Source organism: Saccopteryx bilineata, chromosome 3 (genome assembly GCF_036850765.1).
Source record: "Saccopteryx bilineata isolate mSacBil1 chromosome 3, mSacBil1_pri_phased_curated, whole genome shotgun sequence".
Classification (NCBI taxonomy): domain Eukaryota; kingdom Metazoa; phylum Chordata; class Mammalia; order Chiroptera; family Emballonuridae; genus Saccopteryx; species Saccopteryx bilineata.
The window spans coordinates 102,784,825-102,808,190 of record NC_089492.1 but is presented as its reverse complement, the minus strand read 5'-3'; the positions used below and the strand labels follow the sequence as shown (position 1 = coordinate 102,808,190).

The following is a 23,366-nucleotide window of genomic DNA, read 5'->3' as shown; positions in this document are numbered from 1 at the left end:
TATTGTCCTATGTTATTTTCTAGAAGCTTTATTTATTGTTCACATTTAGATCTCCATTCCATCTGGAAATTTTATGTTTGGTATGAAGTAGGAGCCAAGAATAATTTTTTTCCCCAGACCTTATTGACTTGGTACATTTATTGAAAATATTCTTTCCTTATTATTCTACAATGTTACCTCTATCATATAGTGTGTGTCCACATATGAGTGGATCACTTTCTGGAGTGTGTTTTTTTGTTTTATTGGTCTATTTGTTATTTGTCTATCCTTATGGAATACCACACTATCATTATTTTTGTGGCTTAAAAATGAAGGTTTTCTTTGTTTTTGTTTTTTTTTTAATTAAGTGAGAGACAAGGAGGCAGAGAGACAGACTACCATATGCACCCCAATGGGGATCCACCCGGCAAGCCCCCTACCAGGTGATGCCTTGCACATCTATGGCCATGGCTCTGTTGCTCAGCAACCGAGCTGTTTTAGCACCTGAGGTAAGGCCATGGAGCCATCCTCAGTGCCCAGAGCCAATTTTCTCAAACCATTAGAGCTATGGCTATGGGAGGAGAAGAGAGAAAGAGAGAAGGGAAGAGGAAGGGGTGGAGAAGCAGATGGCCATTTCTCATGTGTGCCCTGACCAGGAATCAAACCCAGGAGTTCCACATGCCAGGCTGATGCTCTATCACTGAGCCAACTGGCCAAAGCTAAAAATGAGTTTTAATATCTAGTAATTTAAGTCCTATAACTTTGCTTTTCTTTAATATTGTTTTGGATGCTCTTGGTTCTCAGAATTTCCACATAAATTTCAGAACATGTTTTTCAGACTGCACAGACACTTATACATACCAACTAAACTTTAGTATTCTGATTGGAATTGAATTTAATATATAGCTAAATTTGAGAAGAATCAACATGTTAGACATGTTGACTTTTCCAGTCCATGAATATGGGGTAGCTCTTTATTTATCTTGGTATTTATTCTCAATATTTTTAAAAGTTTTATATTTAGCACTCTTATACATCATTTATACCTATTCTTAGATATTTTATTTTTTATTAAAACCAGTACAAACCTGACCTGTGGTGGTGCAGTGGATAAAGCATCGACCTGGAATGCTGAGGTTGCCGGTTCAAAACCCTGGGCTTGCCTGGTCAAGGCACATATGGGAGTTGAAGCTTCCTGCTCCTCCCCCCCTTCTCTCTCTCTCCCCTCTAAGATGAATAAATAAATAAAAATAAAAAACAAAACAAAAACCAGTACATAGTATTATTTAAAAATGTGACTTTTTAGTTATTTGTTGTTGGTATGTAATAATATGGTTGATTTTTGTACCTTATCTTTGAACTCAGCAATCTTGCTAAACTCACTAGGAAACCTTAATGGTTTATCTGAAGATCCTTTTGAATCCTATTGACTCAGTACATTTATTGAAAGATCATTTATATACACAGTTATGGTGACTGAAAATAATGACAGTTTTTTTCCTTTTAATTCTCATACCATTTATTTATTCTTCTTGTTTTATCTCACTGGCTAGATCTTCTAGTATAATAGAAGTGAATAGAAGTGATATAGAAGCTGAATAGAACTAGTAATAGTTGGTATCTTTCTGTTGTTTCCTTCAGGGGGAAACTTATATTAGTAAAGTTTTAATTTTACCACTAAGTATAAGATTTATTGCAAGTTTTATCAGTTTGAAGAAGTTACTCTCTACTCTAGTGTGCTAAAAAGTTGTTTTGTTTTAGTTTTTTTTTTTTGTATTTTTCCAAAGTTAGAAGCAGGGGAGGCAGACAGACAGACTCCCGCATGCACCTGACCAGGATCCATCTAGCATGCCCACCAGGGAGTGATGCTCTGCCCATCTGGGACATTGCTTCATTGTGATGGTAGCCATTTCAGTGCCTGAGGTGAAGGCCATGGAGCCATCCTCAGCACCAAGGCCAACTTTGCTTCAGTAGAGTCTTGGCTGTGGGAAGGGAAGAGAGAGATAGAGAGAAAGGAGAAGGGGAGGGGTGGAGAAGCAGATGGGCACTTCTCCTGTGTGCCCTGGCTAGGTATCGAACCCAGGACCTCCACATGCAGGGCTGATGCTCTACTGCTGAGCCAACCGGCCAGGGCCAAGAGTTGTTTTTTTAATAATGCATTTAAAATGTCATCAAATGTCCTTTTTCCATGTATTGAGGTTTTTCTATTTATTCTACAAATATGGTAAATTACTTTGATCAGGTGTTTAGTGTTACACTAGCTGTGTATTCTTTAATAAACCCATTTTGCTCACAGTACATTTCCCTTTTATAGAATAATGGATTTGATTGGGTGATATTTTGTTGAAGATATTTGAGTAGATGTCTGTAAGAGAGATAAGCCTTCTATAAATTGTTTTTCTTGTTAAATGCTTGTCAGGCTTTTGTATCAAGAGTATGTTGGCCTCTTAAATGACTTCAAAATGTTCCTTTTAAATCTATTTGTTAAATATGTTTGAGAAAGTGATTTCTTCAAACATTTTAGAGAATTTAATGATGAAGTCATCAGGGACTAATTTTTTTAGTGGGGAAGTTTTATTTAAGGATTCAACTTTTTAAATAAATAATAGAATTCATATTTTTTATTTTTTCTGTCAGTCTTAATAAGTTTGATTTTTCAGATACTCTATTTCATCTAGTTTAATGGCATAAAATTATTTCTAATATTTATTTATAATCTTTAATTTTAGTTTCTGATACTAGTGATTTGCAGCTACTCACTTTTCCCTGATACATCTTGTAAGGTATTTATCAATTTGATTACTTTTTTTAAAGAACTAACTTTATAGCTCTGTTGCTTTTTCTCTATTTTATATTTGTTTTTTATTTCATTAAGCTTTTCTTTCATATTTATTTCCTCATTTCTGTTTTCTATTAGGTTTAATTTTGTTTGTTTTCTAACTTCTTGGTATAAATACTTATATCACTAGTTTTCATCCATTCTTCTTTTCTAATATATCCATTGAAAGTTATAAATTTCCCTTCAAGCATGGCTCTAACCAAATCCCAGAAGCTTCAATACATTGTTTTTATTAATACTTAAAGTATGTTCTAATTTCCAATGTGACATTTTTTAACCCATAGGTAATTTAGAAATATATTGCTTAAATTAAACACACTGTAATTATTTTTGTGTGTGTGAAAGTTTATTAAAGCTGGAGGCAGTGAAACAAGGAAGGGTTTAGAATAGAAGAAGCCTTATGGGAAGGAGATGAGCCCACATTGGGAAGTCAGGGAAAAAGGGGGCCTCAGAAACAGGTTCAGGGGGTTAGCCCACTGTCCACTGTTTCCCAGGTTGTAGTCTCATGAGGACCCTTTAAGTGTAGGAAATATATGCCTGGTGTGGGGGAAGGATGGGAAAAAGGGAAGAATGGAAGGAGAAGAAGGGATGAGGGAAGAGGGGAAATGGAAGGGAGGGAGAACACATTTGGCCCTTTATTTTGAGAGTGCTTTTAAAGACTGGGAGTTTAGGGGTGGTCTTAGGGGACAATTCAAATAGAATATTCATCAGCTTTATGGGGATGTGCCAGAATAAGATTTATTTCCTTACCTTCATCCGTCCCTGGGTGTGGTTGGCAAACTTGGAACTAACTGGATTTCTGCTGTCTCCCGAGTAGGGTGATTTAAGCTTTTATCCCTTTGTTTGGGAAGGAGAAGTATTGTATAAACCATTTACATTTGATTACAGAAGGTAGGATTTTATGATTTACTAGATGGCTGTAAACTGCCTGGCTGTTTAACTCTCTCAGTTTCCCTGTTCCACTTGTTCTGGACTGTTTCATTCTCCCCTCAAAGACCTCCATCGCTGAAATCTTTTAGGGGTGATGAGGGAGGATGATCTGTCTTCAGTAGCTGCTTCCTGCTGACAAGGCTGTGGTCCCTGCCTGGGTAGGGTATGGGAATCTCCCCCTGCCTGATCTAAGGGGTACAAGGGAATGGAATCTGAGACTGGAACAGAGAGGCTGTCAGCTGATTCTTCCAAAGTAGAGATTGGTCTGGAATCTCTGAAGCATCACGATATTGATCTGGAACTGTTGTATCTCTCCAGAAGCAAAGGTGAAAGCTTGCTTTATATTTCACTGATTCAGTTACGTAGTTGTGAAAAGAAGTCAGTTCAGTTAAATTGTTGAGTCTTACCTCAGGAAGTGGGAATGCAGACTGGCTTTCAAAGTAAGACCTAGACTGCACTCGGATATTTAATAAGGGAAATGCCTATGAAAACAGAAGAAAAAAAAACACACAAAGGTTAATAATTATAGCAAATTATAAACTAGTTTTAGGCTGTCAGTTGTGAAGATTCTTAGATGTAAGACTGAAAGTTTCTTTTGCTGGAATGAAAGCAAGCAGGGACAGTCTGACAGATTCTCATCTGTAGTTTAAATATTTCAGATGATGTCAGAAAGTGTTTAAGGAAATTACGTATGGCTTACACTTAATAATTCCAAGTCAATGGATGTGAGAAAAATAAACATTAGTTTGGAAGGAAACTAGAAAAATTTAAGTCAGTTTAATTTGTAGAAAACGCCTTGTGATTCTTAAATTTGCATTTGGTTTACTGACTTCTAATTTAATCTCGCTGTGGTCAGGGAATATACTGTGAGTCATTTTAAACCTTTGAAATGTGTGAAGGCTTGCTTAGTACTGACACTGTGGCCTAGTACCTGGCTAATTTTAGTAAATTCCCTACGTGTCTATTTTGTAGTTGTTGGGCACGAGGTTCTATATATGTCAATCAGGTCTTATTTCTAAATTGAATACTTCAATCTTTTATGTCTTTATCTACTTTACTTTTTATTGAGATATAATTCAAATACCATAATATTCACTCTTTCAAAACTGTACAATTTAGTGGTTTTTAATATTTAATAAAATTGTACATCCATTACCATTATCTAATTCCAGAACATTTTATCACTTCAGAAAGAAACCTTCCACTTCCCCCTTCCTCCAGCCCCTGGAAACCTACTTTTTGTATCTATGGGGTTTACCTGTTTTTTTTTGTTTGTTTTTTTGTGGGGGTTTTTTGGTATTTTTCTGAAGCTGGAAACGGGGAGAGACAGACAGACTCTCGCATGCGCCTGACTGGGATCCACCCGGCACGCCCACCAGGGGCGATGCTCTGCCCACCAGGGGTTGATGCTCTGCCCCTCCGGGGCATCGCTCTGCCTCAACCAGAGCCACTCTAGCGCCTGGGGCAGAGGCCAAGGAGCCATCCCCAGCGCCCGGGCCATCTTTGCTCCAATGGAGCCTTGGCTGCGGGAGGGGAAGAGAGAGACAGAGAGGAAGGAGGGAGGGGGTAGAGAAGCAAATGGGCGCTTCTCCTATGTGCCCTGGCCGGGAATTGAACCCGGGTCCCCTGCACGCCAGGCCAACGCTCTACCGCTGAGCCAACCGGCCAGGGCCAGTTTACCTGTTTCTGACATTTCATATATATATCTAGTATCTTTTACTCAGCAGAATGTTTTCAAGATTCATTTACTTTGTGGCACTTTATTATTTTATATGACTGAATAAATATTTCACTGTATAGACATACCACATCTTGTTTATGCATTACCCAGTTGATGGCCATGTGAGTTGTTTCTACTTTTTGGCTATTGTAAATAATGCTGTTATAAAAATTTGTGTGTAAGTTTTAGTGTGAACGTATGTTTTTCACATCTCTTGGGTATTAAGTAGGAGGGGAAATGAAGGGTCATATGGTAATTCAATGTTTAACATTTGGAGGACTGCCAGACTGTTTTCTGAAGGGTGGAACCATTGTACATTCCTTTCAGAAATGTATGATGTTACAATTTCCGTACATCCTCACCAACACTTGTCAGTGTCTACCTTCAGATTTTAGCCATCCTACTGGGAGGTGAAATGGCATCTTTTTGCAGTTTTGATTTGCATTTCCCTGGAGCATCTTTTTATCAGCTTATTGGCTTTTGTATATCTTCTTTGGAAAAATGTCTAAAATATCTTGCCCATTTTTAATTGGGTTGTTTTCCTTTTAATTGTTGAGGTGAAGTATCCTTTATATATTATAGATCTTTGTCCCTTATCAGATATGTTTTGCAAATATTTTCTCCCATTTTGTCAGTCATTATTTCATTTTCTTGATCTTTATTTACTTTATTCCTGCTTATTCTATCAGTCACTGAGAGATGTGTGTTAAAATTTTCTATTATTATGGGGTTTCTATTTGTTCTAGTAGTAGTATCAATTTCTGAGGCTTATTAGATACCTATAACTATAGAATCATTATATCTTCCTGTTGCATTGATACTTTTTATTTTGTCCCTTTTTATTTTAGTAATACTTCTTCCTTACAGTCTACCTATCTGATATTTGTAAGCTACACTGGCTTTTTAAATTTAATGTTTGTATATCTTTTTTGTTCTTTAACCTTCTCCTGTATGTATTCTTATTTAGGAGGGATATATCCTGGCTTTACCTATGGTGGCACAGTGGATAGAGTATAGATATGGGTTGCTAAGGTCTCAGATTTGAAACCTTGAGGTCACCGGCTTGGATACAGGCTCATCCAGCTTGAGTGTGGGTTTGCAGGCTTGAGCATGATCCCATGATTGCTGGCTTGAGCCCAAAGGTTGCTGGCTTGAAGCCCAAGGTTGCCGGCTTGAGTGTGAGAACCTCAACATGATCCTATGGTCGCTGGCTTGAAGCCCAGTGTCTCTGGCTTGAGTGTGAAGTCATCAACATGACCCCATGTTCACTGGCTTGAGTCCAAAGGATGCTGGCTTGAAGCCCAAAGTTGCTGGCTTGAGCGAGCGTGAGAGCATCAACATGATCCCATGTTTACTGGCTTGAGTCCAAAGGATGCTGGCTTGAGCCCAAGGTTGCTGGCTTGAGCAAGGGGTCACTGCTCAGCTTGAGTCACCCAGTCAAGACATGTATGAGAAGCAATCAATGAACAACTAAAGAAATGCAACTATAAGTTGATGTTTCTCATCCTTCTTCCTTCCTGTCTCTACCTCCTCTCTCTCTCTCTCCCTTTTTCTCCCTCTTTCTCTTGCAAAAAAAGAGATATCCTGTAAGCAACTTACATTTTACTCAGTCTGACATTTTTAATTTAATTGAAATGTTTAACCAACTTATATTTTATGTAATTATTGATACATCTAGATTTAAATATAGTATCTTATTTTTTGTTTTCTATTTGTCACACTTATTCTACATTTATTTTCTCTCCATTTTAGCCTTTCTTTGGAATAATCATGTACTTTTTATTTTTTATTCTTTTTATTTTTTATTTTTTTTGTATTTTTCTGAAGCTGGAAACGGGGAGAGACAGTCAGATAGACTCCTGCATGCGCCCGACCGGGATCCACCCAGCACGCCCACCAGGGGTGATGCTCTGCCCACCAGGGGGTGATGCTCTGCCCCTCCAGGGGGTCGCTCTGCTGCGACCAGAGCCACTCTAGCGCCTGGGACAGAGGCCAAGGAGCCATCCCCAGTGCCTGGGCCATCTTTGCTCCAATGGAGCCTTGGCTGCGGGAGGGGAAGAGAGAGACAGAGAGGAAGGGGGGGGGTGTGGAGAAGCAAATGGGTGCTTCTCCTGTGTGCCCTGGCCGGGAATCGAACCCGGAATCATGTACTTTTTAAAGATTCTACTTTCCTGCCCTAGTAGCTTGTTAGTTATACCTTATACTGCACATTTTTAGTGATCACCCTACTGATTTGTGATACCTTGACTTATTGAAGTCTAATATAAATCCGTACATTTACCCCTTCCTAGACAATGCAAAGAATAAAAGTCAATGCCATTTACCCCTTTCCACCATTTATATTCTTGTGTACACGGTCATTAATTTCATGTTTATTTTAACCTCACAATATATTATTATTATTATTGTTTTTTACAGTCAATATTCACTTAGATTTACTCATTTATCTATCCTTTTCTCTGTTCTTCATTTATTCCTGCACTTCTTTGTTTTTATATGACTTTTTTTCATTAAATAAACATTTCTGTTTAGAATAGTTCTTTTTTTTTTTTTTTTTTGAGAGAGAGAGAGAGAGATACAGAAGCATCAGTTTTTTGTGCCACTTAGTTGTGTAGCCATTGATTGCTTCTCATATATGACCCTTGACTGGTACCCTTGGGATCAAACTGGTGGCCCCATGATCAAACTGGTGACCGCAGATCACACTGGTGATCCTGGGATCAAACTGGTGACCTTGGTGCTTCAGGATGACACTCTATCCGCTGTGCCACTGGCCAGGGCTAGAATTGTTTTAGACTTACAGAAAAATTGCTAAGATGCTACAGAGAGTCGCCATTTACCTTGTGCCCATGTTCCTTCCCTATTACTGTATTAACATCTCACATTACTATGGTATATTTTTTATAGTTAAACAACCAATACTGATACATCATGTATTAACTAAGTACCTTCTTTATTCACATTTGCTCAGTTTTTGCCTAATGGTTTATTTATTCCCACTTAAGTAATCATAATTACATTTAATCATCATGTCTCTTTAGGGTCCTCTTGACTGTGACAATTAGTCAAGTTTACTTGTTTTTATGACTTTGAAAGTTTTGAGCAGTATTGGTGAGTTATTTCACAGAATGTTTCTTCATTTGGGTTCCTCTGATGTTCTTCCTGTGATTAGATTGGTATAGGTTGTGGGATGAAGAACCACAGAGGTAAAGTGTCGCTTTAGCACATCATGTCAGGGGTACATGCAATGAACAGGTCCCTCAAATTCTGGCACACTCTGGATCTGCCCCAGACTGTGGGTAACTCTGCCCATTGACTCTTACAGGAAATGACCAAATGTCCCTGACATGAAGAGAAAGGAGTTGTGGATCAAACGTCTCCTCAGGGGCCTATTCCAGACCTTACCCTTCACGGCCACTGCACTAACTGTCGGGTTTTGCTTTAACAGGAACACCTTCCTAGCCGGCTTCTACTCTAAAGACCTAATTATTGAACTGTTGGAGTGACGTCACGGAAATGGCGCCGTGAGCAGCGCGTCCGACAGCTCTCCCCTAAATCACAACAAATTTATCAACTAGAAACAGAAAAATTTATCCTCGGAGCATTCCGGAGTTCCACACAAACTGATAGCGAAAGGACTGTTATCACTTGAATCTGAGAGATGAGGGTGTGGAGGAATCTACCACAGGGACGTTCTTTCAAACCGCAAGGAAGTGCGCCTGTGGTGAGTCAGCCCATATACTTGGGAACCGCGAGCGGCTGACGCGAGCCGCCACCGCGAGCGGCCGCCACGAGCCGCCGCCGCGAGCCGCCGTGAGCAGCCGCGCGCGCCCGGTCTGGTTGAGCACCGCTGACGTTCCCAGTGCCCGCACACTGCGAGTGGGGGTCGCCGGCCACCGGTGCCCGGAGCGCGTGCCTTGGGCATTCCACGCGCCCAGGGCGCCCTGCTGGCCCGCACACCCAGGGGGCTCCATTATCCTGCGCCTGGTGCGGTCCAGCCGCCAGCGGCGGGGCGAGCGGGAGAGGCTTGGGAGATTCTCTCCGTGGGCGGGGCACCTCACCCAGCCATTCAAGCTAACAATCAAGCGTTGGGGGAGGGGCGCGCGCAGGCAGCCTAAAATACCTTCGGAAGCACAGCTGCGACCCAATCACTGAAATTAGCTTAACCCATGAAATCTGCGCACCCTCGGTTCTAATTGATAAGATCTCTCTCAGTTCAGCGATCCAAGACAAGAGGTGTGATATTTTTTAGTGCCTCTCGCTAAAGGGGCGGGGGCAACTTCTGATTGATAGAGCCTCCATATTCAGGGATAAACGCTAACAAGAAGGACTTGGCAGATAATAAGGTCTATACTACACTAGTCGTAAGCAGAGACTAGTGCCTCTTCTACCCTGCAAAAACAGGCTACAAAGTGTGGAAAGCCTGGGTTGAGAGGTCCAACTAAATGATAGGCGCTGAACAGTCACCTTGACAACAATTGACTCCCACCCCCGCCTGATTACACTGGAGGCCCTGACTGTCAGAGCCTTTCCCAAAGCCTTGCACTGAGTGGGGATAGAGTGGGGATTTCCCAGCTCTTTGAGCCTCTTACTCCCCAGGCAGAAGCAGTTGCAGCCTTATAGCTGGATCACCAGGCTGCTAATTCAGAAAGGGGGGACTAGGAGAGGGAATCCAGGAAAGCAAACTCTCTCATCGTTGGACCCTGCAAACGCCAACAAGCCTTTACTTCCAGCAAGACTAAAGCCAAATATATGACATTGCCATAGAATCCCATCAACTGCAAATCCCTACCTAAGAGTGACACAGGGGCAGAGCCTGGGGTACAGAGTCACCGACCAGGAAGAGGGAGAGAAAAGAAAAAGGAAGAAGTTAACCTCTCAAAATCAAGAAAAACCCACAGACTTTACAACTTGATCCACTAATTTTTTTTTTTTGTTGTTGTTGTTTGTTTCTTCTATCTTTTTGCCTATATTTCCTCCACCTCGGTCCTTCTATTCTCTGCCCATCTTATGCTTCCCCTTTCTTGAACTACACTACCCATGAGTGTTGCATTTTATTTTTCTTCTTCATCCTCACCCTCCTTTAAGGTTATACTCCAAAACACTTAACTCTCACTCTCTCCTCTTTTGTTTTTTTTTTTTTTGTCTTGCTTTATTTTGTTTTTTTCTCTTCCTATTTTATTTCTTCCTTCGTTTTTCTCTTTTTCTTATTTTTTCCTTTCTATTCGTTTTTTCTTTTCTCATTTTACTTTCCTCCCATATAATCCTCAATCACCAACAAATTAGTTAATTTGGGACTCAAGGCTTTTTTTTGGTTTTATTTCTCTTTTTTGCTTTTGTTTTTATTTTTTTTTCTTGTTTGTTTATTTTTGTGGCATTTTGGGTCCTCCCAACCCAAGGTCTCCATTGTATTTAGTCTTCGCTCCACTTAATACAACAGATTTTTACTTATTATTTTTATTTTTTCTTCTTTATTATTCTTTTTTGGTCCTTTTTTTCTGGTTCCCTCTTATCCCTCTCATTATATCTCTTAGTTGACCATCACTTACAAGCAAATCATCTTATGCTTGTCTAAGATTTTCTTCCTTTTTTTTTTTTTTTTTTTTTTTGCATTTAGTAGGTCCCTACTCCCTTTTTTTTGCCCCTTGAACTCTTCACCCCAAATCAGGCCCTCCATTATAGGCACGATATTTCCCTGAGGAGGGGAGAGGAGGGAAAGAGAAGAGAGAAAAAAAGGGGGAAATAATAAATTATTACTGGTTTTTTTTGTGGGGTATTTTACCCTTTTTTTAATTTTTTTTAATTTTTACTTTTTACTCTTTATTAATTCTAATTAGTGCTATCAATAAGACCACCCTCAGATGCCGATAAGAAAGAGGAAATCGAATATTATGGATACAAAAGAAAGAGAGGTAACACAAATAGATGTGGAAAAATCTATGGAGAAAAGACTTAACATATTGGAAGCCTTGGAGCTAAATGACAGAGAATTTAAAATAGAAATCTTAAAAATACTCAGAGATATACAAGAAAACACAGAAAGGCAATATAGGGAGATCAGAAAACAACTCAATGAACACAAAGAATATATTACCAAGGAAATTGAAACTATAAAAACAAATCAAACAGAAATGAAAAACTCAATTCACGAGCTGAAAAACGAGGTAACAAGCTTAGCTAACAGAACAGCCCAGATTGAAGATAGGATTAGTGAAATAGAAGACAAACAACTTGAGGCACAACAGAGAGAAGAAGAAAGAGACTCAAAAATAATAAAAAACGAGAAAGCCCTACAGGAATTGTCTGACTCCATCAGAAAGAATAACATAATAATAATAGGTATATCAGAGGGAGAAGAGAAAGAAAATGGAATGGAGAATATACTCAAACAAATAATAGATGAGAACTTCCCAAGCCTGTGGAAGGAACTAAAGCCTCAAATTCAAGAAGCAAACAGAACACCAAGTTTTCTTAACCCCAACAAACCCACTCCAAGGCACATCATAATAAAGATGAAACAAACCAATGACAAAGAAAAAATTCTCAAGGCAGCCAGGGAAAAGAAGAGTACAACATATAAAGGAAGGCCTATTAGATTATCATCAGATTTCTCAGCAGAAACTATACAAGCTAGAAGAGAGTGGACCCCAATATTTAAAGCCCTGAAAGAGAGGAACTTTCAGCCAAGAATACTATACCCATCAAAGCTATCCTTCAAGTATGAAGGAGATATAAAAACATTCACAAATACAGAAAAGATGAGAGAATTTATCAACAGAAAGCCCCCACTCCAGGAAATACTAAAGGGGGTTTTCCAACCAGATTCAAAGAACAAAAGAAAACAACACCACAAGTAACAGCTCCACCAAGAACACAATAAAACCAAACTTAAACTGTGACAACAAAGGAAAAAAAGGGGGGAGAGGATGGAGATTAACAGTAGCAAAGGATGATGAAGTGCAGAAATACTTATAAGATAGGGTACTACAATGAATATGGTAGGTACCCTTTTCATTACTTAATGGTAACCACCCTTAAAAAAACCACCACAAAAACACTTGACTTAAAAAAGGTAGCAACAGAAGAAAGTATGGAACACAAACAAACAAAAACAAATGATAGAAAAACAAAAGAGAAGAATCAAACTAGATACAAAACTAACAGAAAGCAATTTATAAAATGGCAGTAGGGAACCCACAAGTGTCAATAATTACACTAAATGTAAATGGATTAAACTTACCAATAAAAAGACACAGAGTAGCAGAATGGATTAAAAAAGAAAATCCAACTATATGCTGCCTACAAGAAACACATCTAAGCAACAAGGATAAAAACAAATTCAAAGTGAAAGGCTGGAAAACAATACTCCAAGCAAACAACACCCAAAAAAAAAGCAGGCGTAGCAATACTCATATCTAATAATGCTGACTACAAGACAGAAAAAGTACTCAGAGACAAAAATGGTCATTTCATAATGATTAAGAGGAAGTTGAATCAAGAAGACATAACAATCCTTAATATATATGCACCAAACCAAGGAGCACCAAAATATATAAGACAGCTACTATTGACCTTAAAACAAAAACTGACAAAAATACAATCATACTTGGAGACCTCAATACACCGCTGACAGCTCTAGATCGGTCATCCAAACAGAGAATCAATAAAGACATAGTGGCCTTAAACAAAATACTAGAACACCTGGATATGATAGACATCTACAGGACACTTCATCCCAAAGTGACAGAGTATACATTTTTCTCTAGTGTACATGGAACATTCTCAAGAATTGACCATATGTTGGGCCACAAAGACAATATCAGCAAATTTAGAAAAATTAAAATTGTACCAAGCATATTTTCTGATCATAAAGCCTTGAAACTAGAATTCAACTGCAAAAAAGAGGGGGAAAACCCCACAAAAATGTGGAAACTAAACAACATACTTCTAAAAAATGAATGGGTCAAAGAAGAAATAAGCGCAGAAATCAAAAGATATATACAGACAAATGAAAATGAAAATACGACATATCAGAATCTCTGGGATGCAGCAAAAGCATTAATAAGAGGAAAGTTCATATCACTTCAGGCCTATATGAACAAACAAGAGAGAGCCGAAGTAAACCACTTAACTTCACACCTTAAGGAACTAGAAAAAGAAGAACAAAGACAACCCAAAACCAGCCGAAGAAAGGAGATAATAAAAATCAGAGCAGAAATAAATGAAATAGAGAACAGAAAAACTATAGAAAAAATCAATAAAACAAGGAGCTGGTTCTTTGAAAAGATCAACAAAATTGACAAACCCTTGGCAAGACTCACCAAGGAAAAAAGACACAGGACTCAAATAAATAAAATCCAAAATGAAAGAGGAGAGATCACCACAGACATCATAGATATACAAAGAATTATTGTAGAATACTATGAAAAATTATATGCCACCAAATACAACAATCTAGAAGAAATGGATAAATTCCTAGAACAATACAACCTTCCTAGACTGAGTCATGAAGAAGCAGAAAGCCTAAACAGACCAATCAGCAGGGAGGAAATAGAAAAAACTATTAAAAATCTCCCCAAAAATAAAAGTCCAGGCCCAGACGGTTATACTAGTGAATTCTATCAAACATTCAAAGAAGACTTGGTTCCTATTCTACTCAAAGTCTTCCAAAAAATTGAAGAAGCAATACTTCCAAACACATTTTATGAGGCCAACATAACCCTCATACCAAAACCTGGCAAGGATGGCACAAAGAAGGAAAACTACAGACCAATATCTCTAATGAATACAGATGCTAAAATACTAAACAAAATACTGGCAAACCGAATACAACAACATATTAAAAAAATAATACATCATGATCAAGTGGGATTCATCCCAGAATCTCAAGGATGGTTCAACATACGCAAAACGGTTAACGTAATACACCATATCAACAAAACAAAGAACAAAAACCACATGATCTTATCAATAGATGCAGAAAAGGCTTTTGATAAAATACAACACAATTTTATGTTTAAGACTCTCAACAAAATGGGTATAGAAGGAAAATATCTCAACATGATAAAGGCCATATATGATAAACCATCAGCCAACATCCTATTAAACGGCATAAAACTGAGGACTTTCTACCTTAAATCAGGAACAAGACAGGGTTGTCCACTCTCTCCACTCTTATTCAACGTGGTGCTAGAAGTTCTGGCCAGAGCAATCAGACAAGACAAAGAAATAAAAGGCATCCATATCGGAAAAGAAGAAGTAAAGGTATCACTTTTTGCTGATGATATGATCCTATACATCGAAAACCCGAAGGACTCCACAAAAAGATTATTAGAAACAATAAACCAATACAGTAAGGTCGCAGGATACAAAATTAACATACAAAAGTCCATAGCCTTTCTATATGCCAACAATCAAATATTAGAAAACGAACTCAAAAAAATAATCCCCTTCACGATTGCAACAAAAAAAATAAAATACCTAGGAATAAACTTAACAAAGAATGTAAAGGACCTATATAATGAAAATTACAAAGCATTGTTAAGGGAAATCGAAAAAGATACAATGAGATGGAAAAATATTCCTTGTTCTTGGATAGGAAGAATAAATATAATCAAAATGGCCATATTACCCAAAGCAATATACAAATTTAATGCAATTCCCATCAAAATCCCTATGAGATTTTTTAAAGAAATGGAACAAAAAATCATCAGATTTATATGGAACTATAAAAAACCCCGAATAGCCAAAACAATCCTAAGGAAAAAGAATGAAGCTGGGGGCATTACAATACCTGACTTTAAACTATATTATAGGGCCACGATAATCAAAACAGCATGGTATTGGCAGAAAAATAGACACTCAGACCAATGGAACAGAATAGAAAGCCCAGAAATAAAACCACATATATATGGTCAAATAATCTTTGATAAAGGGGCCAACAACACACAATGGAGAAAAGAAAGCCTCTTCAACAAATGGTGTTGGGAAAACTGGAAAGCCACATGCAAAAGAATGAAACTCGACTACAGCCTGTCCTCGTGTACTAAAATTAATTCAAAATGGATCAAAGACCTAAATATAAGACCTGAAACAATAAAGTACATAGAAGAAGACATAGGTACTAAAATCATGGACCTGTGTTTTAAAGAACATTTTATGAACTTGACTCCAATGGCAAGAGAAGTGAAGGCAAAGATAAATGAATGGGACTACATCAGAATTAAAAGTTTTTGCTCAGCAAGAGAAACTGATATCAAAATAAACAGACAGCCAACTATATGGGAACTGATATTTTCAAACGACAGCTCAGATAAGGGCCTAATATCCAAAATTTACAAAGAACTCATAAAACTCAACAACAAACAAACAAACAATCCAATAAAAAAATGGGAAGAGGACATGAACAGACACTTCTCCCAGGAAGAGATACAAATGGCCAACAGATATATGAAAAGATGCTCAGCTTCATTAGTTATTAGAGAAATGCAAATCAAAACTACAATGAGATACCACCTCACTCCTGTTAGATTAGCTCTTATCAACAAGACGGGTAATAGCAAATGTTGGAGAGGCTGTGGAGAAAAAGGAACCCTCATTCACTGTTGGTGGGACTGTAAAGTAGTACAACCATTATGGAGGAAAGTATGGTGGTTCCTCAAAAAACTGCAAATAGAACTACCTTATGACCCAGCAATCCCTCTACTGGGTATATACCCCCAAACCTCAGAAACATTGATACGTGAAGACACATGTAGCCCCATGTTCATTGCAGCACTGTTCACAGTGGCCAAGACATGGAAACAACCAAAAAGCCCTTCAATAGAAGACTGGATAAAGAAGATGTGGCACATATACACTATGGAATACTACTCAGCCATAAGAAATGATGACATCAGATCATTTACAGCAAAATGGTGGGATCTTGATAACATTATAAGGAGTGAAATAAGTAAATCAGAAAAAAACAAGAACTACATGATTCCATACATTGGTGGAACATAAAAATGAGACTAAGAGACATGGACAAGAGTGTGGTGGTTACCAAGGGTGGGGGAGGAGGGAGGACATGGGAGGGAGGGAGGGAGAGAGTTAGGGGGAGGGGGAGGGGCACAGAGAACTAGATAGAGGGTGACGGAGGACAATCTGACTTTGGGCGAGGGGTTTGCAACATAATTTGATGACAAAATAACCTAGACATGTTTTCTTTGAATATATGTACCCTGATTTATTAATGTCATCCCATTACCATTAATAAAAATTTATTAAAAAAAAAAAAAAAGACCTAATTATTGAAGTCACCAATACATCGTACACCAATGCCTGAGCCCTATTAATTACCCTTCCAGCCACCTCCCTCAGGGTGTCTGTCACCACTGCCCTGTCGAGGCGTGAGCACCCTGCTGTGCTGGGTATCGCTGTGTTTATAGACCTGCCTCTTTACAACAGCCATTTCATTGGTGCTCATTCAGAGAAACCACAATTGTTCCGACACTGGAGGAAGAACTGGCTGTGCTGGGCCGACTGAGAGGTGAGGTGGCAGTTCCAACCTGGCCACACCTTTCGTGGGGGTTCCCAAGGGTAATTTTGACTCAGGTGGTTTTTGCTTTGCTCACTGACTATAGATGTGACTCCACAGTATCTCCCAAAGAGAAGCAGCAATTCTTAGTGACCATACAGCCTAAATGCATATTTAGAAAACATTTTTTTGCCTGACTAGGTGGCACAGTGGCTAGTGTTGAACTGGGATGCAAAGGACCCAGATTCAAAATCCCAAGGTCGCCAGCTTGTGTGCAGGCACATCTGACTTAGCACAGGCTCACCAGCTTGAGCATGGGGTTGCTGGCTTGAGCTCAAGGTCACTTGCTCTGCTGGAGGACCCCCCCACCCCCGTCAAGGCACATATGAGAAAGCAATCAGTGAACAACTAAGAAGTTGCAATGGAGAATTGATGCTTATCTCTCTCCCTTCTTGTCTGTCGCCATCTGTCTTTCTCTGTGTGTCTCTCTGTCTCTGTCACAGAAAAATAAAAAGGAAAAACTTTTTTTTTTTGTTTTTGTTTTTGTATTTTTCTGAAGTTGGAAACGGGGAGGCAGTCAGACAGACTCCCGCATATGCCCGACCGGGATCCACCCGGCATGCCCACCAGGGGGCGATGCTCTGCCCATCTGGGGCTTTGCTCTGTTGCAACCAGAGCCATTCTAGTGCTTGAGGCAGAGGCCATAAAGCCACCCCCAGTGCCCAGGCCAACTTTGCTCCAATGGAGCCCTGGCTGCAGGAGGGGAAGAGAGAGACAGAGAGGAAGGAAAGGGGGAGGGGTGGAGAAGCAGATGGGCACTTCTCCTGTGTGCCCTGGCTGGGAATCGAACCCAGGACTCCTGTATGCCAGGCCGACGTTCTACCACTGAGCCAACCGGCCAGGGAAGGAAAAACATTTTTAAAGTCTTAAGTTCAACATAATTTGTATTTTTCTCTGTGCAGACAGGAGATAACACTTAAGAGATAGTGCCAGTTCCTCTCTGCTTATCCTGGATTCCATGGGCAATCTTTGTCTGATGGCCAGCATTTATCTACACAAAGATCTGAGCAAACATGTGAAATTATGGCTTCTTTATCTTTGCTTTCATTGGTGGTTATAGAAAGGCTATTCTTTCTCAGTTATTCTGAGAAAGCTAACACTGATCAGAATTAGAGGAGTGAAATTTACTCTTGAGCATATTTGCATTGAGCAGAACTCTTGTTTTGTTTTTGTTTTTTTGAACCATAGACCTAGTGCTCTACTGTGTGGCCACCCGGAAAAACTCGACACATGTGTTTGTTGATATTTGAAGGTGGGCTTCTGAGCTCCCCAATCTTATTTCTTCCTGGACCAACTGTCTCAACTTCTCCAGTCAATTGTAACACAATATCAAGTTTTATTACCATTTTATTCACTTTCTTTGAACAAATTTCTATTTATCTATATGTCTACTGAAGTGTGGTGTCCAGCGAAGGACATGATATGTTGGAGTTGCTGCCTAGCCCATGGTATTGTGGAACTATCAGCTCCCACAGCTCAGTAAGGCTCAGAGTTTGTGCTTAACCTTCAGGTCCTTGATATGTGGGGTGGTGGGCATAACTGACCCTCATGGCCGGACCACCTGGTCAGCACAGCTACCTCCCTATATTTAAGCAGCAGCAGGAGCAGAGACACATACTATGGACTTCTCACATCCATCCAGGTCCACCTATCCCTGTCCAAGTCAACTCTCTCATTTGTATCTGAATCTTTAGTTGAAGCCCTGCCTTATTCTTTGAGCAAGGTCCCCCAAATGGTGTCAGTGTTCATGCTCAGCTGCTGTCGATTCAACCAGGCTAATGAGGACAGGAAAACATCCCATTGTTTCCAGCCAGTGGGTCCTCCAACTGCAACTGTCTTTCTTTGTTCTTGGAAATGCTGGGCCCACCCACAGGGTTTAAAACTAAGATCCTGGCAGGCAGAGAGGGAGAGCCACCCCCTGGCCACCCTCACACCTGTTGCTTAGAAAGCAACAACCCCACCTTCCATTCAGTGCGTGCCTTTGCATGATGGTCCCCAGGTGCTGCAGGATATAAGGAAGGCCTAGAAAGTACCACAGACTGGGCAGAGGAGCTGCTATACCCCCTGCCATGCCCCCGGTCTTCTAGCTTGAACCTCTAAGAGATCTTAGGATCATATTCCATCTCTTCCAGTCAGCATTGGCAGACCAAGGCTTCCGGGTCATCTGTCACCACCTGGCCTTTGTCCCTGGACAGTTCATTCTCTCCCATCTTCCACCTTTCCCACCCTCCAGGCCCTTCCACTGTGCTCTCTGGAGCTCTGTCTGACATCAGCCAGCTCCTAGGTCCTCCCTTCATTTCAGAAGGTACCTTCACCTTCCTTTTTAGCTGGAGCCCCACTGTGCTGAGGGCCCCTGCTCGCTGCAGACCTCAGGGCGAGGCCAATTCCTTCTCCCACAGGCAGTGATCAGGCAGGGTCCGGAGGGGGAGGGGATCCTTCTAGCTTCTCCATGTTGCTTTCAACCCACTTCTTCTCCTTTTTTCCTCCCAGTCATGTCATTGAACTTCTTGTTTTTCCTCATGGCTGTGAACCCTGGCCTCTGATCATTCTTCCTTCAGTGATGTCCAGTTCCCAGTTCCTATCTCCTCATCACTAGGCTTAGAGTCATTGTAACGCCACCTCGCCAACCAGACAATATCCTCTGTCCCCTGCTTCCTCAGACCTTCTCCTCCATGTTATTTCAGCCACTTCTGAATCTCAAAATTGTTTTCTTTTTAAATTAAACTATAGTTGACATACAGTATTATATTAGCTTCAGGCATATAAGATAGTTATTCAACATTTATATACCCAACAAAGTGACCACCATAAAAGTCTAGTAACCATCTGTCACAGTAAAAAATTATTACATTACTGACTATATTCCCTAGGCTGTGCATTATATTCCCGTGACTTATTAATTTATTACAGAGCCTGACCTGTGGTGGCGCAGTGGATAAAGCACTCCCTGGAAATGCTGAGGTCGCCGGTTCAAAACCCTGGGCTTGCCTGGTCAAGGCACATATGGGAGTTGATGCTTCCAGCTTCTCCCTACCTTCTCTCTCTGTCTCTCTCTCCTCTCTCTCTCCCTCTCTGTCTCTCTCTCCTCTCTAAAATGAATAAAAAAATAAAAAAATCTTAAAAAAAAATTTATTACAGAATTTGTACCTCTACTCCCCTTCACCCCACGCCTACCCCCTCCTCTTTGGCAACCATCACTATATACCATAGCAGGGTTAGCAATAGAGAGAACTGGGTGCAGGATCTCTCTGCTATCCTTCCAACTTCTCGGTACAGTATATCTGAAATTATTCTAAAATAAAAGTTCATTCGATGCTTAAAAGGAACCACCCTGGCCTTCTCCCTTTCTAGCTCCACCCCGTGTCCCTGCTGCCCTACACAGGGACAGCTCTTGAAAGAGTTGTGCATGGCTGTGACCCCCGTCCCTCCACCCCAGCGAGCTCCTCCCTCAGTCCACTCCCGTCCACTACTGTCCTTAGCTCTCCGCCAAAACATCTTCAGTCAAGGTCAGTGATAATCTCCAACCCCAGAGCCAAATTTTTCTTCTTATCTTGCTCTTCTTGTGGCTTCTACAGGCATGTACGTGGCCCGCGGCTCTGTCTCAGGACTCTACTGCTTGTGCCCTTATCTCAGAGGTATATTTCACAATCTCATGGAGTTAAGTACAACTTAACTACTACTAATGGGAAAATCTCTATCTCAGCCTTAACCCTATGAGATAAGGACTGTTCCCACGCTCATCTCATGGCAAAACAGACACAGGCTCTCACACATTACGGGGCTTCACTGGTGTTGCACAACTAGGAGCCGCAGGACTTGAACCCAGGTCTGGCTGACTCCAGGCCTGTGCTATGAGTGACTACGCTGCCCTGCTGCCCTCTCCCTTCATCCCAGCTCCCCATTTTGCTTGCTCTCCGAGTTCTCCTACATGTGCTGCTTAGTCTGGTCTCCTGCCTTTGTCCTCCTTGTCACTTCTCTTGCAATGATTTCCCTCTGCTTCCCCCTGTCTGACCCTCTTCCCTCCCAGCTCTGGTGGGGGGGCGGTTCTCTACTCCTGAGGCCCAGGCTGATCTCTCCTGGCCTCCTCTGCATTCCCACAGGACCCAGAGTCCACCCTAAAGCAACTGAGAGCTCACTGGCATCTCTGAGTTTCATGCTATCTGAACCCAAGATGGGCCCAAGTAAAGTGCACACTTGGGGACATGGAAGCACAATGTCTGAGATCGGGACTGCTGGGAAAAGTGGGCCATGGCCTCCGCTATTATGCACCATCTCGAGGGGGCGGAGTTGTCCAGCGTTATTTTTACTTTGTTTCTTCCACTAGCTGGTGAGCTCTTGGAGAGTGAGCATAACTTCACCAAATAAGTATCATTAAGAAAAGTGTGTTGTGTGTATGTGTGTGTGTGGGGGGTTAGGGGCGTATGTATTTTTGATCCACAGTTGGGAATATACATATGCACAGTTATATGTGGCTTCAGTTATATGTGGATTCTTGACTGTGTTGGTAGTCGGTGCCCCTAACCCCCGTGTTGTTCAAGGGTCAACTGTACTTCAAAACCTTATTCTCCCGCGTCCTGGGAAGCCAAGGAAAGTTCAGTCTAGAAGTGAAGGAACTGCTTTAGACTACACCAAGGTCACAGAGAGGCCAAACAGTTCCCATAGGGGCCACTGAGTTCAGAAACCATGTTGAAGAAATGGGGCTGACGCTGTGATAGTGATCGTTCTGGAAGAACTGAGAGTTCTCTGAGGGAGGAGATCTGCGCGGAGGTGTGGGGGTTTGGGGAGAGCTGTGTGTGGGAGGGGCCTGAGTGCTGGTTGAGAAATGGAGAACTGATGTCATGGGTATCTGCACTTCCTGCATTGGGGCCGGGCCATTGGCCCCTTTGATTTACAGTGAGTTTGGCCTCGGTCCCCATGGTACTGGCCTGGGTCCTGTGCCCAGCCCTACCACCCTTCCCTGTGTGACTGTAAGCAAGTCTACTTGGCCTCCCTGAGCCTCGGTCTCATTTCTAAATGAGGAGACTAAAAACCAAATGATGGGACCGGGATACGTCATTTCTAGCTCACTCTGCTTCCTTCATGTTTTGTCTCAAGTAATTCAGTGAAGATTGACTTACAGGTTCCTGATGTCATATTTTACTTTCAAAATGCAGGTGGCTTCAGAGTAGGTATGTGTCTACTCCTTTTTTCAGCATCCTGAGTCAGTCTGGGAAAATACATCCAGGCCCATCTTACTGGGGCCTCCCCCTGGCTCAAGAATGGAAGAGCCGTCTGATTAATGGTGACTCAGTGAAGAGAGCATTGGCCTGGGATGCTGAGGTCCCAGGTTCAAAACCTGAGGTCATCTGGCTTAAGCACAGGCTCATTAGCTTGAGCATGGGGTCACTGGCTTGAGTGTGAGCTCATTGAAATGATCCCATGGTCACTGGATTAATCCCAAGCTCACTGGCTTGAGCCCAAGGTCGCTGGATCAAGCCCAAGGTTACTGGCTTGAGCAAAGGGTCACTGGCTCAGCTGGAACCCCCTGGTCAGTCCAGGCACATATGAAAAAGCAATCAATGAACAACTAAAGAGAGGCAACTATGAGTTGATGCTTATCTCTCTCCTTTCCTGTCACTCGCTTGCTAAAAAAAAAAGAAAAAGGAATGGAAGAGCCAAGTTAGCGTGATCATTCTTACACAGGCCTCCTGGCAGAAGTTTTTTCATAGAAAGAGGATGGACAAGAGCTGAGGAGAGCAGGCTGTGGATGATTAAACCGTGCCTGTTGTGGAAAGGGCCTGCATTTTTCTCTAGTAAAACCACAGTCCAAACCCCCAGCCCCAATCTGAAATTTGCATCAGAGACCACATTTCAGGGGGGGAAATTCTGCCGAGTGGACCAGCGGGAGCCAGGGTGGCCCTTCTCCACCAGGCGGGGCTGCCTCCTCCCGCAGCTCTGGGTCTGGGCCCCACTCCTGGGGACACCTCTCAGTCGGTGGCTACCAACCAAGGCAAGAACTGGGAAGGTGTCACTCTTTGCTGGGACTTGCCTGCCTAGAGAGGAATGAATCTAGAGTCAGGAGCAGCCCCCCGTAGCTGAATGAGTATTAATTCTGCATACCCGGCCATATAGGCACATGTCTACTCCTAAGCCACCTGCATTTTGGAAAGTAAAATATGACATCAGGAGCCTTTAAGTCTGTTTTCACTGGCTTGAGGCAAAACATGAAGGTTGCAGGGAGAGCCTATCTTGGGCTTGAGTGTTTCTGGAGGCCAAGCTCCTGTAATCCATTGGGACAATGGCCTTGGTACACCCCTCACCCCTGCCCCCTTACTGGACTT

At 41.3% G+C, this 23,366-nt stretch overlaps 1 long non-coding RNA gene across 1 annotated transcript in view; it reads left to right on the top strand.

Moving 5' to 3' along the window:
• The window catches only part of LOC136330361 (uncharacterized), a 101,011-nt gene that overhangs the window by 62,014 nt on the left and 15,631 nt on the right, over positions 1-23,366 (top strand). The gene's annotated exons all lie outside the window — the stretch shown is intronic.